Genomic DNA, 14,135 nt, shown 5'->3' on the forward strand with positions numbered 1-14,135 from the left:
GCCAGATTAAGAGTTAAGACCTTAGCTATTAGGCCAAGGTAAGAGTTAAGACCTTAACCAGTAGGCAAGAGTAAGAGTTAAGACCTTAACCAGTAGGCCAGAGTTTGAGTCTGAGACGTTAGCTATTAGGCCAGAATAAGAGTTAAGACCTTAGCTATTAGGCCAGAGTACAGGTCTATGACCTTAGCTATTAGGCCATAGTAAGAGTTAAGACCTTAACCAGTAGGCCAGAGTAAGAGTTAAGACCTTAACCAGTAGGCCAGAGTAAGAGTTAAGACCTTAGCTATAAGGCCAGAATAAGAGTTAAGATATTAACCATTAGGCCAGAGTACGAGTCTAAGACCTTAGCTATTAGGCCAGAGTACGAGTCTAAGACCTTAGCTATTAGACCAGAGTAAGAGTTAAGACCTTAACCAGTAGGCCAGAGTAAGAGTTAAGACCATAACCAGTAGGCCAGAGTACGAGGCTAAGAACTTAGCTATTAGGCCAGAGTAAGAGTTGAGACCTTAGCTATTAGGCCAGAGTAAAAGTTAAGACCTTAACCATTAGGCCACAGTACGAGTCTAAGACCTTAGCTATTAGGCCTGAGTAAGAGTTAAGACATTAGCCATTAGGCCAGAGTAAGAGTTAAGACCTTAAACATTAGGCCAGAGTACGAGTCTAAGACCTTAGCTATTATGCCAGAGTAAGGGTAAAGACCTTAACCAGTAGGCCAGAGTAAGAGTTAATACCTTAACCATTAGGTCAGAGTACGAGTCTAAGACCTTAGCTATTAGGCCAGAGTAAGAGTTAGGACCTTAGCTATTAGGCCAGAGTAAGAGTTAAGACCTTAACCTGTAGGCCAGAGTACGAGTCTAAGACCTTAGCTATTAGGCCACAGTAAGAGTTAAGACCTTAACCAGTAGGCCAGAGTAAGAGTTAAGACCTTAACCTGTAGGCCAGAGTATAAGTCGAAGACCTTAGCTATTAGGCCAGAGTACGAGTCTAAGACCTTAGCTATTAGGCCAGACTAAGAGTTAAGACCTTAACCAGTAGGCCAGAGTAAGAGTTAAGACCTTAGCTATTAGGCCAGAGTAAGAGTTAGGACCTTAGCTATTAGGCCAGAGTAAGAGTTAAGACCTTAACCATTAGGCCAGAGTATGAGTCTAAGACCTTAGCTATTAGGCCAGAGTAAAAGTTCTGACCTTAACCAGTAGGCCAGAGTAAGAGTTAAGACCTTAGCTATTAGGCCAGAGTAGGAGTTAAGACCTTAACCAGTAGGCCAGAGTAAGAATTAAGACCTTAACCATTAGGCCAAAGTACGAGTCGAAGACCTTAGCTATTAGGCCAGAGTAAGAGTTAAGACCTTAACCAAAAGGCCCGAGTAAGAGTTAAGACCTTAACCAAAAGGCCATAGTACGAGTCTAAGACCTTAGCTATTAGGCCAGAGTACGAGTCCAAGATCTTAGCTGTTAGGCCAGAGTAAGAGTTAAGACCTTAACCAGTAGGCCAGAGTAAGAGTTAAGACCTTAGCTATTAGGCCAGAGTATGAGTCTAAGACCTTAGCTATTAGGCCAGAGTAAGAGTTAAGACATTAGCTATTAGGCCAGAGTAAGAGTTAAGCCCTTAGCTATTAGGCCAGAGTACGAGTCTAAGACCTTAGCTATTATGCCAGAGTAAGAGTTAAGACCTTAACCAGTAGGCCAGAATACAAGTCTAATACCTTAGCTATTAGACCAGAGTAAGAGTTAAGACATTAACCAGTAGGCCAGAGTAAGAGTTAAGACCTTAGCTATTAGGCCAGAGTACGAGTCTAAGACCTTAGCTATTAGGCCAGAGTAAGAGTTAAGACATTAGCTATTAGGCCATTGTAAGAGTTAAGACCTTAGCTATTAGGCCAGAGTACGAGTCTAAGACCTTAGCTATTATGCCAGAGTAAGAGTTAAGACCTTAACCAGTAGGCCAGAGTACTAGTCTAAAACCTTAGCTATTAGGCCAGAGTAAGTGTTAAGACCTTAACCAGTAGGCCAGAGTAAGAGTTAAGAACTTAGCTATTAGGCCAGAGTAAGAGTTAAGACCTTAACCATTTGGCCAGAGTACGAGTCTAAGACCTTAGCTATTAGGCCAGAGTATGAGTCTAAGACCTTAGCTATTAGGCCAGAGTAAGAGTTAAGACGTTAACCATTAGGCCAGAATACGAGTCTAAGACCTTAGCTGTTAGGCCAGAGTAAGAGTTAAGACCTTAACCAGTAGGCCAGAGTAAGAGTTAAGACCTTAACCATTAGGCCAGAGTATGAGTCTAAGACTTTAGCTATTAGGCCAGAGTAAGGGTTAAGTCCTTAGCTATTAGGCCAGAGTACGAGTTAAGACCCTAACCAGTAGGCCAGAGTAAGAGTTAAGACCTTAGCTATTAGGCCAGAGTAGGAGTTAAAAGCTTAACCATTAGGCCAGAGTACGAGTCTAAGACCTTATCTATTAGGCCAGAGTACGAGTCTAAGACCTTAGCTATTAGGCCAGAGTAAGAGTTAAGACCTTAACCAGTAGGCCAGAGTAAGAGTTAAGACCTTAACCAGTAGGCCAGAGTATGAGTCTAAGACCTTAGCTATTAGGCCAGAGTAAGAGTTAAGACCTTAGCTATTAGGCCACAGTAAGAGTTAAGACCTTAACCAGTAGGCCAGAGTAAAAGTTAAGACCTTAACCATTAGGCCAGAGTACGAGTCTAAGACCTTAGCTATTAGGCCAGAGTACGAGTCTAAGACCTTAACCAGTAGGCCTGAGTAAGAGTTAAGACCTTAACCATTAGGCCAGAGTACGAGTCTAAGACCTTAGCTATTAGGCAGGAGTAAGAGTTAAGACCTTAGCTATTAGGCCAGAGTAAGAGTTAAGACCTTAACCAGTAGGCCAGAGTAAGAGTTAAGACCTTAACCATTAGGCCTAAGTATGAGTCTAAGACCTTAGCTATTAGGCCAGAGTAAGAGTTAAGACCTTAGCTATTAGGCCAGAGTAAGAGTTAAGACCTTAACCAGTAGGCCAGAGTAAGAGTTAAGACCTTAGCTATTAGGCCAGAGTACGAGTCTAAGACCTTAGCTATTAGGCCAGCGTAAGAGTTAAGACCTTAGCCAGTAGGCCAGAGTAAGAGTTAAGACCTTAACCAGAAGGCCAGAGTACGAATCTAAGACCTTAGCTATTAGTCCAGAGTAAGAGTTAAGACCTTAGCTATTAGTCCAGTGTAAAAGTTAAGACCTTAACCATTAGGCCAGAGTACGAGTCTAAGACCTTAGCTATTAGGCCAGAGTAGGAGTTAAGACCTTAACCAATAGGCCAGAGTACGAGCCTAAGACCTTAGCTATTAGGCCAGAGTACGAGTCTAAGACCTTAGTTATTAAACCAGAGTAAGGGTTAAGACCATAGCTATTAGGCCAGAGTACGAGTCTAAGACCTTAGCTATTAGGCCAGAGTAAGTGTTAAGACCTTAACCAGTAGGCCAGAGTAAGAGTTAAGAACTTAGCTATTAGGCCAGAGTAAGAGTTAAGACCTTAACCATTTGGCCAGAGTACGAGTCTAAGACCTTAGCTATTAGGCCAGAGTATGAGTCTAAGACCTTAGCTATTAGGCCAGAGTAAGAGTTAAGACGTTAACCATTAGGCCAGAATACGAGTCTAAGACCTTAGCTGTTAGGCCAGAGTAAGAGTTAAGACCTTAACCATTAGGCCAGAGTACGAGTCTAAGACCTTAGCAATTAGTCCAGAGTAAGAGTTAAGACCTTAGCTATTAGGCCAGAGTAAGAGTTAAGACCTTAACCAGTAGGCCAGCGTAAGAGTTAGGACCTTAACCAGTAGGACAGAGTAAGAGTTAAGACCGTAAACATTGGGCCAGAGTACGAGTCTAAGACCTTAGCTATTAGGCCAGCGTACGAGTCTAAGACCTTAACCAGTAGGCCAGAGTAAGAGTTAAGACCTTAACCATTAGGCCAGAGTATGAGTCTAAGACCTTAGCTATTAGGCAGGAGTAAGAGTTAAGACCTTAGCTATTAGGCAAGAGTAAGCGTTAAGACCTTAACCAGTAGGCCAGAGTACGAGTCTCAGACCTTAGCTATTAGGCCAGAGTAAGAGTTAAGACCTTAACCAGTAGGCCAGAGTAAGAGTTAAGACCTTAACCAGTAGGCCAGAGTAAGAGTTAAGACCTTAACCTGTAGGCTATAGTATGAGTCTAAGACCTTAGCTATTAGGCCAGAGTAAGAGTTAAGACCTTAGCTATTAGGCCATATTACGAGTCTAAGACCTTTGCTATTAGGCCAGAGTAAGAGTTAAGACCTTAGCTATTTGGCCTGACTAAGAGTTAAGACCTTAACCAGTAGGCCAGAGCACAAGTCTAAGACCTTAGCTATTAGTCCAGAGTAAGAGTTAAGACCTTAGCTATTAGGCCAGAGTACGAGTCTAAGACCTTAGCTATTAGGCCATAGTAAGAGTTAAGACCTAACCAGTAGGCCAGAGTAAGAGTTAAGACCTTAACCGGTAGGCCAGATTAAGAGTTAAGACCTTAGCTATTAGGCCAGAGTAAGAGTTAAGACCTTAACCACTAGGCCAGAGTACGAGTCTAAGACCTTAGCTATTAGGCCAAGGTAAGAGTTAAGACGTTAACCAGTAGGCCAGAGTAAGAGTTAAGACCTTAACCAGTAGGCCAGAGTTTGAGTCTGAGACGTTAGCTATTAGGCCAGAGTAAGAGTTAAGACCTTAGCTATTAGGCCAGAGTACGGGTCTATGACCTTAGCTATTACGCCATAGTAAGAGTTAAGACCTTAACCAGTAGGCCAGAGTAAGAGTTAAGACCTTAACAAGTAGGCCAGAGTAAGAGTTAAGACCTTAGCTATAAGGCCAGAGTAAGAGTTAAGACCTTAGCTATTAGGCCATATTACGAGTCTAAGACCTTTGCTATTAGGCCAGAGTAAGAGTTAAGACCTTAGCTATTTGGCCTGACTAAGAGTTAAGACCTTAACCAGTAGGCCAGAGCACGAGTCTAAGACCTTAGCTATTAGTCCAGAGTAAGAGTTAAGACCTTAGCTATTAGGCCAGAGTACGAGTCTAAGACCTTAGCTATTAGGCCATAGTAAGAGTTAAGACCTAACCAGTAGGCCAGAGTAAGAGTTAAGACCTTAACCGGTAGGCCAGATTAAGAGTTAAGACCTTAGCTATTAGGCCAGAGTAAGAGTTAAGACCTTAACCACTAGGCCAGAGTACGAGTCTAAGACCTTAGCTATTAGGCCAAGGTAAGAGTTAAGACGTTAACCAGTAGGCCAGAGTAAGAGTTAAGACCTTAACCAGTAGGCCAGAGTTTGAGTCTGAGACGTTAGCTATTAGGCCAGAGTAAGAGTTAAGACCTTAGCTATTAGGCCAGAGTACGGGTCTATGACCTTAGCTATTACGCCATAGTAAGAGTTAAGACCTTAACCAGTAGGCCAGAGTAAGAGTTAAGACCTTAACAAGTAGGCCAGAGTAAGAGTTAAGACCTTAGCTATAAGGCCAGAATAAGAGTTAAGACCTTAACCATTAGGCCAGACTACGAGTCTAAGACCTTAGCTATTAGGCCAGAGTAAGAGTTAGGACCTTAGCTATTAGGCCAGAGTAAGAGTTAAGACCTTAACCTGTAGGCCAGAGTACGAGTCTAAGACCTTAGCTATTAGGCCAGAGTAAGAGTTAAGACCTTAACCAGTAGGCCAGAGTAAGAGTTAAGACCTTAACCTGTAGGCCAGAGTACAAGTCGAAGACCTTAGCTATTAGGCCAGAGTACGAGTCTAAGACCTTAGCTATTAGGCCAGACTAAGAGTTAAGACCTTAACCGGTAGGCCAGATTAAGAGTTAAGACCTTAGCTATTAGGCCAAGGTAAGAGTTAGGACCTTAACCAGTAGGCCAGAGTAAGAGTTAAGACCTTAACCAGTAGGCCAGAGTTTGAGTCTGAGACATTAGCTATTAGGCCAGAATAAGAGTTAAGACCTTAGCTATTAGGCCAGAGTACAGGTCTATGACCTTAGCTATTAGGCCATAGTAAGAGTTAAGACCTTAACCAGTAGGCCAGAGTAAGAGTTAAGACCTTAACCAGTAGGCCAGAGTAAGAGTTAAGACCTTAGCTATAAGGCCAGAATAAGAGTTAAGACATTAACCATTAGGCCAGAGTACGAGTCTAAGACCTTAGCTATTAGGCCAGAGTACGAGTCTAAGACCTTAGCTATTAGACCAGAGTAAGAGTTAAGACCTTAACCAGTAGGCCAGAGTAAGAGTTAAGACCTTAACCAGTAGGCCAGAGTACGAGGCTAAGAACTTAGCTATTAGGCCAGAGTAAGAGTTGAGACCTTAGCTATTAGGCCAGAGTAAAAGTTAAGACCTTAACCATTAGGCCACAGTACGAGTCTAAGACCTTAGCTATTAGGCCAGAGTAAGAGTTAAGACATTAGCCATTAGGCCAGAGTAAGAGTTAAGACCTTAAACATTAGGCCAGAGTACGAGTCTAAGACCTTAGCTATTATGCCAGAGTAAGGGTAAAGACCTTAACCAGTAGGCCAGAGTAAGAGTTAATACCTAAACCATTAGGTCAGAGTACGAGTCTAAGACCTTAGCTATTAGGCCAGAGTAAGAGTTAGGACCTTAGCTATTAGGCCAGAGTAAGAGTTAAGACCTTAACCTGTAGGCCAGAGTACGAGTCTAAGACCTTAGCTATTAGGCCACAGTAAGAGTTAAGACCTTAACCAGTAGGCCAGAGTAAGAGTTAAGACCTTAACCTGTAGGCCAGAGTACAAGTCAAAGACCTTAGCTATTAGGCCAGAGTACGAGTCTAAGACCTTAGCTATTAGGCCAGACTAAGAGTTAAGACCTTAACCAGTAGGCCAGAGTAAGAGTTAAGACCTTAGCTATTAGGCCAGAGTAAGAGTTAGGACCTTAGCTATTAGGCCAGAGTAAGAGTTAAGACCTTAACCACTAGGCCAGAGTATGAGTCTAAGACATTAGCTATTAGGCCAGAGTAAAAGTTCTGACCTTAACCAGTAGGCCAGAGTAAGAGTTAAGACCTTAGCTATTAGGCCAGAGTAAGAGTTAAGACCTTAACCAGTAGGCCAGAGTAAGAATTAAGACCTTAACCATTAGGCCAAAGTACGAGTCGAAGACCTTAGCTATTAGGCCAGAGTAAGAGTTAAGACCTTAACCAAAAGGCCCGAGTAAGAGTTAAGACCTTAACCTGCAGGCCATAGTACGAGTCTAAGACATTAGCTATTAGGCCAGAGTACGAGTCCAAGACCTTAGCTGTTAGGCCAGAGTAAGAGTTAAGACCTTAACCAGTAGGCCAGAGTAAGAGTTAAGACCTTAGCTATTAGGCCAGAGTACGAGTCTAAGACCTTGGCTATTAGGCCAGAGTAAGAGTTAAGACATTAGCTATTAGGCCAGAGTAAGAGTTAAGCCCTTAGCTATTAGGCCAGAGTACGAGTCTAAGACCTTAGCTATTATGCCAGAGTAAGAGTTAAGACCTTAACCAGTAGGCCAGAATACAAGTCTAATACCTTAGCTATTAGACCAGAGTAAGAGTTAAGACCTTAACCATCAGGCCAGAGTTCGAGTCTAAGACCTTAGCTATTAGGCCAGAGTACGAGTCTAAGACCTTAGCTATTAGGCCAGAGTAAGCGTTAAGACCTTAACCATTAGGCCAGAGTACGAGTTAAGACCTTAACCAGTAGGCCAGAGTACAAGGCTAAGACCTTAGCTATTAGGCCAGAGTAAGAGTTAAGACCTTAGCTATTAGGCCAGAGTAAAAGTTAAGACCTTAACCATTAGGCCAGAGCACGAGTCTAAGACCTTAGCTATTAGGCCAGAATAAGAGTTAAGACCTTAGCTATTAGGCCAGAGTAAGAGTTAAGACATTAGCTATTAGGCCAGAGTAAGAGTTAAGACCTTAAACATTAGGCCAGAGTACGAGTCTAAGACCTTAGCTATTATGCCAGAGTAAGGGTAAAGACCTTAACCAGTAGGCCAGAGTAAGAGTTAATACCTTAACCATTAGGTCAGAGTACGAGTCTAACACCTTAGCTATTAGGCCAGAGTAAGAGTTAGGACCTTAGCTATTAGGCCAGAGTAAGAGTTAAGACCTTAACCTGTAGGCCAGAGTACGAGTCTAAGACCTTAGCTATTAGGCCAGAGTAAGAGTTAAGACCTTAACCAGTAGGCCAGAGTAAGAGTTAAGACCTTAACCTGTAGGCCAGAGTACAAGTCGAAGACCTTAGCTATTAGGCCAGAGTACGAGTCTAAGACCTTAGCTATTAGGCCAGACTAAGAGTTAAGACCTTAACCGGTAGGCCAGATTAAGAGTTAAGACCTTAGCTATTAGGCCAAGGTAAGAGTTAAGACCTTAACCAGTAGGCCAGAGTAAGAGTTAAGACCTTAACCAGTAGGCCAGAGTTTGAGTCTGAGACGTTAGCTATTAGGCCAGAATAAGAGTTAAGACCTTAGCTATTAGGCCAGAGTACAGGTCTATGACCTTAGCTATTAGGCCATAGTAAGAGTTAAGACCTTAACCAGTAGGCCAGAGTAAGAGTTAATACCTTAACCAGTAGGCCAGAGTAAGAGTTAAGACCTTAGCTATAAGGCCAGAATAAGATTGAAGACATTAACCATTAGGCCAGAGTACGAGTCTAAGACCTTAGCTATTAGGCCAGAGTACGAGTCTAAGACCTTAGCTATTAGACCAGAGTAAGAGTTAAGACCTTAACCAGTAGGCCAGAGTAAGAGTTAAGACCTTAACCAGTAGGCCAGAGTACGAGGCTAAGAACTTAGCTATTAGGCCAGAGTAAGAGTTGAGACCTTAGCTATTAGGCCAGAGTAAAAGTTAAGACCTTAACCATTAGGCCACAGTACGAGTCTAAGACCTTAGCTATTAGGCCAGAGTAAGAGTTAAGACATTAGCCATTAGGCCAGAGTAAGAGTTAAGACCTTAAACATTAGGCCAGAATACGAGTCTAAGACCTTAGCTATTATGCCAGAGTAAGGGTAAAGACCTTAACCAGTAGGCCAGAGTAAGAGTTAATACCTTAACCATTAGGTCAGAGTACGAGTCTAAGACCTTAGCTATTAGGCCAGAGTAAGAGTTAGGACCTTAGCTATTAGGCCAGAGTAAGAGTTAAGACCTTAACCTGTAGGCCAGAGTACGAGTCTAAGACCTTAGCTATTAGGCCACAGTAAGAGTTAAGACCTTAACCAGTAGGCCAGAGTAAGAGTTAAGACCTTAACCTGTAGGCCAGAGTACAAGTCGAAGACCTTAGCTATTAGGCCAGAGTACGAGTCTAAGACCTTAGCTATTAGGCCAGACTAAGAGTTAAGACCTTAACCAGTAGGCCAGAGTAAGAGTTAAGACCTTAGCTATTAGGCCAGAGTAAGAGTTAGGACCTTAGCTATTAGGCCAGAGTAAGAGTTAAGACCTTAACCATTAGGCCAGAGTATGAGTCTAAGACCTTAGCTGTTAGGCCAGAGTAAAAGTTCTGACCTTAACCAGTAGGCCAGAGTAAGAGTTAAGACCTTAGCTATTAGGCCAGAGTAAGAGTTAAGACCTTAACCAAAAGGCCCGAGTAAGAGTTAAGACCTTAACCTGCAGGCCATAGTACGAGTCTAAGACCTTAGCTATTAGGCCAGAGTACGAGTCCAAGACCTTAGCTGTTAGGCCAGAGTAAGAGTTAAGACCTTAACCAGTAGGCCAGAGTAAGAGTTAAGACCTTAGCTATTAGGCCAGAGTACGAGTCTAAGACCTTGGCTATTAGGCCAGAGTAAGAGTTAAGACATTAGCTATTAGGCCAGAGTAAGAGTTAAGCCCTTAGCTATTAGGCCAGAGTACGAGTCTAAGACCTTAGCTATTATGCCAGAGTAAGAGTTAAGACCTTAACCAGTAGGCCAGAATACAAGTCTAATACCTTAGCTATTAGACCAGAGTAAGAGTTAAGACCTTAACCATCAGGCCAGAGTACGAGTCTAAGACCTTAGCTATTAGGCCAGAGTACGAGTCTAAGACCTTAGCTATTAGGCCAGAGTAAGCGTTAAGACCTTAACCATTAGGCCAGAGTACGAGTTAAGACCTTAACCAGTAGGCCAGAGTACAAGGCTAAGACCTTAGCTATTAGGCCAGAGTAAGAGTTAAGACCTTAGCTATTAGGCCAGAGTAAAAGTTAAGACCTTAACCATTAGGCCAGAGCACGAGTCTAAGACCTTAGCTATTAGGCCAGAATAAGAGTTAAGACCTTAGCTATTAGGCCAGAGTAAGAGTTAAGACATTAGCTATTAGGCCAGAGTAAGAGTTAAGACCTTAAACATTAGGCCAGAGTACGAGTCTAAGACCTTAGCTATTATGCCAGAGTAAGGGTAAAGACCTTAACTAGTAGGCCAGAGTAAGAGTTAATACCTTAACCATTAGGTCAGAGTACGAGTCTAAGACCTTAGCTATTAGGCCAGAGTAAGAGTTAGGACCTTAGCTATTAGGCCAGAGTAAGAGTTAAGACCTTAACCTGTAGGCCAGAGTACGAGTCTAAGACCTTAGCTATTAGGCCAGAGTAAGAGTTAAGACCTTAACCAGTAGGCCAGAGTAAGAGTTAAGACCTTAACCTGTAGGCCAGAGTACAAGTCGAAGACCTTAGCTATTAGGCCAGAGTACGAGTCTAAGACCTTAGCTATTAGGCCAGACTAAGAGTTAAGACCTTAACCGGTAGGCCAGATTAAGAGTTAAGACCTTAGCTATTAGGCCAAGGTAAGAGTTAAGACCTTAACCAGTAGGCAAGAGTAAGAGTTAAGACCTTAACCAGTAGGCCAGAGTTTGAGTCTGAGACGTTAGCTATTAGGCCAGAATAAGAGTTAAGACCTTAGCTATTAGGCCAGAGTACAGGTCTATGACCTTAGCTATTAGGCCATAGTAAGAGTTAAGACCTTAACCAGTAGGCCAGAGTAAGAGTTAAGACCTTAACCAGTAGGCCAGAGTAAGAGTTAAGACCTTAGCTATAAGGCCAGAATAAGAGTTAAGATATTAACCATTAGGCCAGAGTACGAGTCTAAGACCTTAGCTATTAGGCCAGAGTACGAGTCTAAGACCTTAGCTATTAGACCAGAGTAAGAGTTAAGACCTTAACCAGTAGGCCAGAGTAAGAGTTAAGACCATAACCAGTAGGCCAGAGTACGAGGCTAAGAACTTAGCTATTAGGCCAGAGTAAGAGTTGAGACCTTAGCTATTAGGCCAGAGTAAAAGTTAAGACCTTAACCATTAGGCCACAGTACGAGTCTAAGACCTTAGCTATTAGGCCAGAGTAAGAGTTAAGACATTAGCCATTAGGCCAGAGTAAGAGTTAAGACCTTAAACATTAGGCCAGAGTACGAGTCTAAGACCTTAGCTATTATGCCAGAGTAAGGGTAAAGACCTTAACCAGTAGGCCAGAGTAAGAGTTAATACCTTAACCATTAGGTCAGAGTACGAGTCTAAGACCTTAGCTATTAGGCCAGAGTAAGAGTTAGGACCTTAGCTATTAGGCCAGAGTAAGAGTTAAGACCTTAACCTGTAGGCCAGAGTACGAGTCTAAGACCTTAGCTATTAGGCCACAGTAAGAGTTAAGACCTTAACCAGTAGGCCAGAGTAAGAGTTAAGACCTTAACCTGTAGGCCAGAGTATAAGTCGAAGACCTTAGCTATTAGGCCAGAGTACGAGTCTAAGACCTTAGCTATTAGGCCAGACTAAGAGTTAAGACCTTAACCAGTAGGCCAGAGTAAGAGTTAAGACCTTAGCTATTAGGCCAGAGTAAGAGTTAGGACCTTAGCTATTAGGCCAGAGTAAGAGTTAAGACCTTAACCATTAGGCCAGAGTATGAGTCTAAGACCTTAGCTATTAGGCCAGAGTAAAAGTTCTGACCTTAACCAGTAGGCCAGAGTAAGAGTTAAGACCTTAGCTATTAGGCCAGAGTAAGAGTTAAGACCTTAACCAGTAGGCCAGAGTAAGAATTAAGACCTTAACCATTAGGCCAAAGTACGAGTCGAAGACCTTAGCTATTAGGCCAGAGTAAGAGTTAAGACCTTAACCAAAAGGCCCGAGTAAGAGTTAAGACCTTAACCAAAAGGCCATAGTACGAGTCTAAGACCTTAGCTATTAGGCCAGAGTACGAGTCCAAGATCTTAGCTGTTAGGCCAGAGTAAGAGTTAAGACCTTAACCAGTAGGCCAGAGTAAGAGTTAAGACCTTAGCTATTAGGCCAGAGTACGAGTCTAAGACCTTAGCTATTAGGCCAGAGTAAGAGTTAAGACATTAGCTATTAGGCCAGAGTAAGAGTTAAGCCCTTAGCTATTAGGCCAGAGTACGAGTCTAAGACCTTAGCTATTATGCCAGAGTAAGAGTTAAGACCTTAACCAGTAGGCCAGAATACAAGTCTAATACCTTAGCTATTAGACCAGAGTAAGAGTTAAGACATTAACCAGTAGGCCAGAGTAAGAGTTAAGACCTTAGCTATTAGGCCAGAGTACGAGTCTAAGACCTTAGCTATTAGGCCAGAGTAAGAGTTAAGACATTAGCTATTAGGCCATTGTAAGAGTTAAGACCTTAGCTATTAGGCCAGAGTACGAGTCTAAGACCTTAGCTATTATGCCAGAGTAAGAGTTAAGACCTTAACCAGTAGGCCAGAGTACTAGTCTAAAACCTTAGCTATTAGGCCAGAGTAAGTGTTAAGACCTTAACCAGTAGGCCAGAGTAAGAGTTAAGAACTTAGCTATTAGGCCAGAGTAAGAGTTAAGACCTTAACCATTTGGCCAGAGTACGAGTCTAAGACCTTAGCTATTAGGCCAGAGTATGAGTCTAAGACCTTAGCTATTAGGCCAGAGTAAGAGTTAAGACGTTAACCATTAGGCCAGAATACGAGTCTAAGACCTTAGCTGTTAGGCCAGAGTAAGAGTTAAGACGTTAACCATTAGGCCAGAATACGAGTCTAAGACCTTAGCTGTTAGGCCAGAGTAAGAGTTAAGACCTTAACCAGTAGGCCAGAGTAAGAGTTAAGACCTTAACCATTAGGCCAGAGTATGAGTCTAAGACTTTAGCTATTAGGCCAGAGTAAGGGTTAAGTCCTTAGCTATTAGGCCAGAGTACGAGTTAAGACCCTAACCAGTAGGCCAGAGTAAGAGTTAAGACCTTAGCTATTAGGCCAGAGTAGGAGTTAAAAGCTTAACCATTAGGCCAGAGTACGAGTCTAAGACCTTATCTATTAGGCCAGAGTACGAGTCTAAGACCTTAGCTATTAGGCCAGAGTAAGAGTTAAGACCTTAACCAGTAGGCCAGAGTAAGAGTTAAGACCTTAACCAGTAGGCCAGAGTATGAGTCTAAGACCTTAGCTATTAGGCCAGAGTAAGAGTTAAGACCTTAGCTATTAGGCCAGAGTAAGAGTTAAGACCTTAACCAGTAGGCCAGAGTAAAAGTTAAGACCTTAACCATTAGGCCAGAGTACGAGTCTAAGACCTTAGCTATTAGGCCAGAGTACGAGTCTAAGACCTTAACCAGTAGGCCTGAGTAAGAGTTAAGACCTTAACCATTAGGCCAGAGTACGAGTCTAAGACCTTAGCTATTAGGCAGGAGTAAGAGTTAAGACCTTAGCTATTAGGCCAGAGTAAGAGTTAAGACCTTAACCAGTAGGCCAGAGTAAGAGTTAAGACCTTAACCATTAGGCCTAAGTATGAGTCTAGGACCTTAGCTATTAGGCCAGAGTAAGAGTTAAGACCTTAGCTATTAGGCCAGAGTAAGAGTTAAGACCTTAACCAGTAGGCCAGAGTAAGAGTTAAGACCTTAGCTATTAGGCCAGAGTACGAGTCTAAGACCTTAGCTATTAGGCCAGCGTAAGAGTTAAGACCTTAGCCAGTAGGCCAGAGTAAGAGTTAAGACCTTAACCAGAAGGCCAGAGTACGAATCTAAGACCTTAGCTATTAGTCCAGAGTAAGAGTTAAGACCTTAGCTATTAGTCCAGTGTAAAAGTTAAGACCTTAACCATTAGGCCAGAGTACGAGTCTAAGACCTTAGCTATTAGGCCAGAGTAGGAGTTAAGACCTTAACCAATAGGCCAGAGTACGAGCCTAAGACCTTAGCTATTAGGCCAGAGTACGAGTCTAAGACCTTAGTTATTA

Source organism: Triturus cristatus, chromosome 3_2 (genome assembly GCF_964204655.1).
Source record: "Triturus cristatus chromosome 3_2, aTriCri1.1, whole genome shotgun sequence".
NCBI classification, from domain to species: Eukaryota; Metazoa; Chordata; class Amphibia; order Caudata; family Salamandridae; genus Triturus; species Triturus cristatus.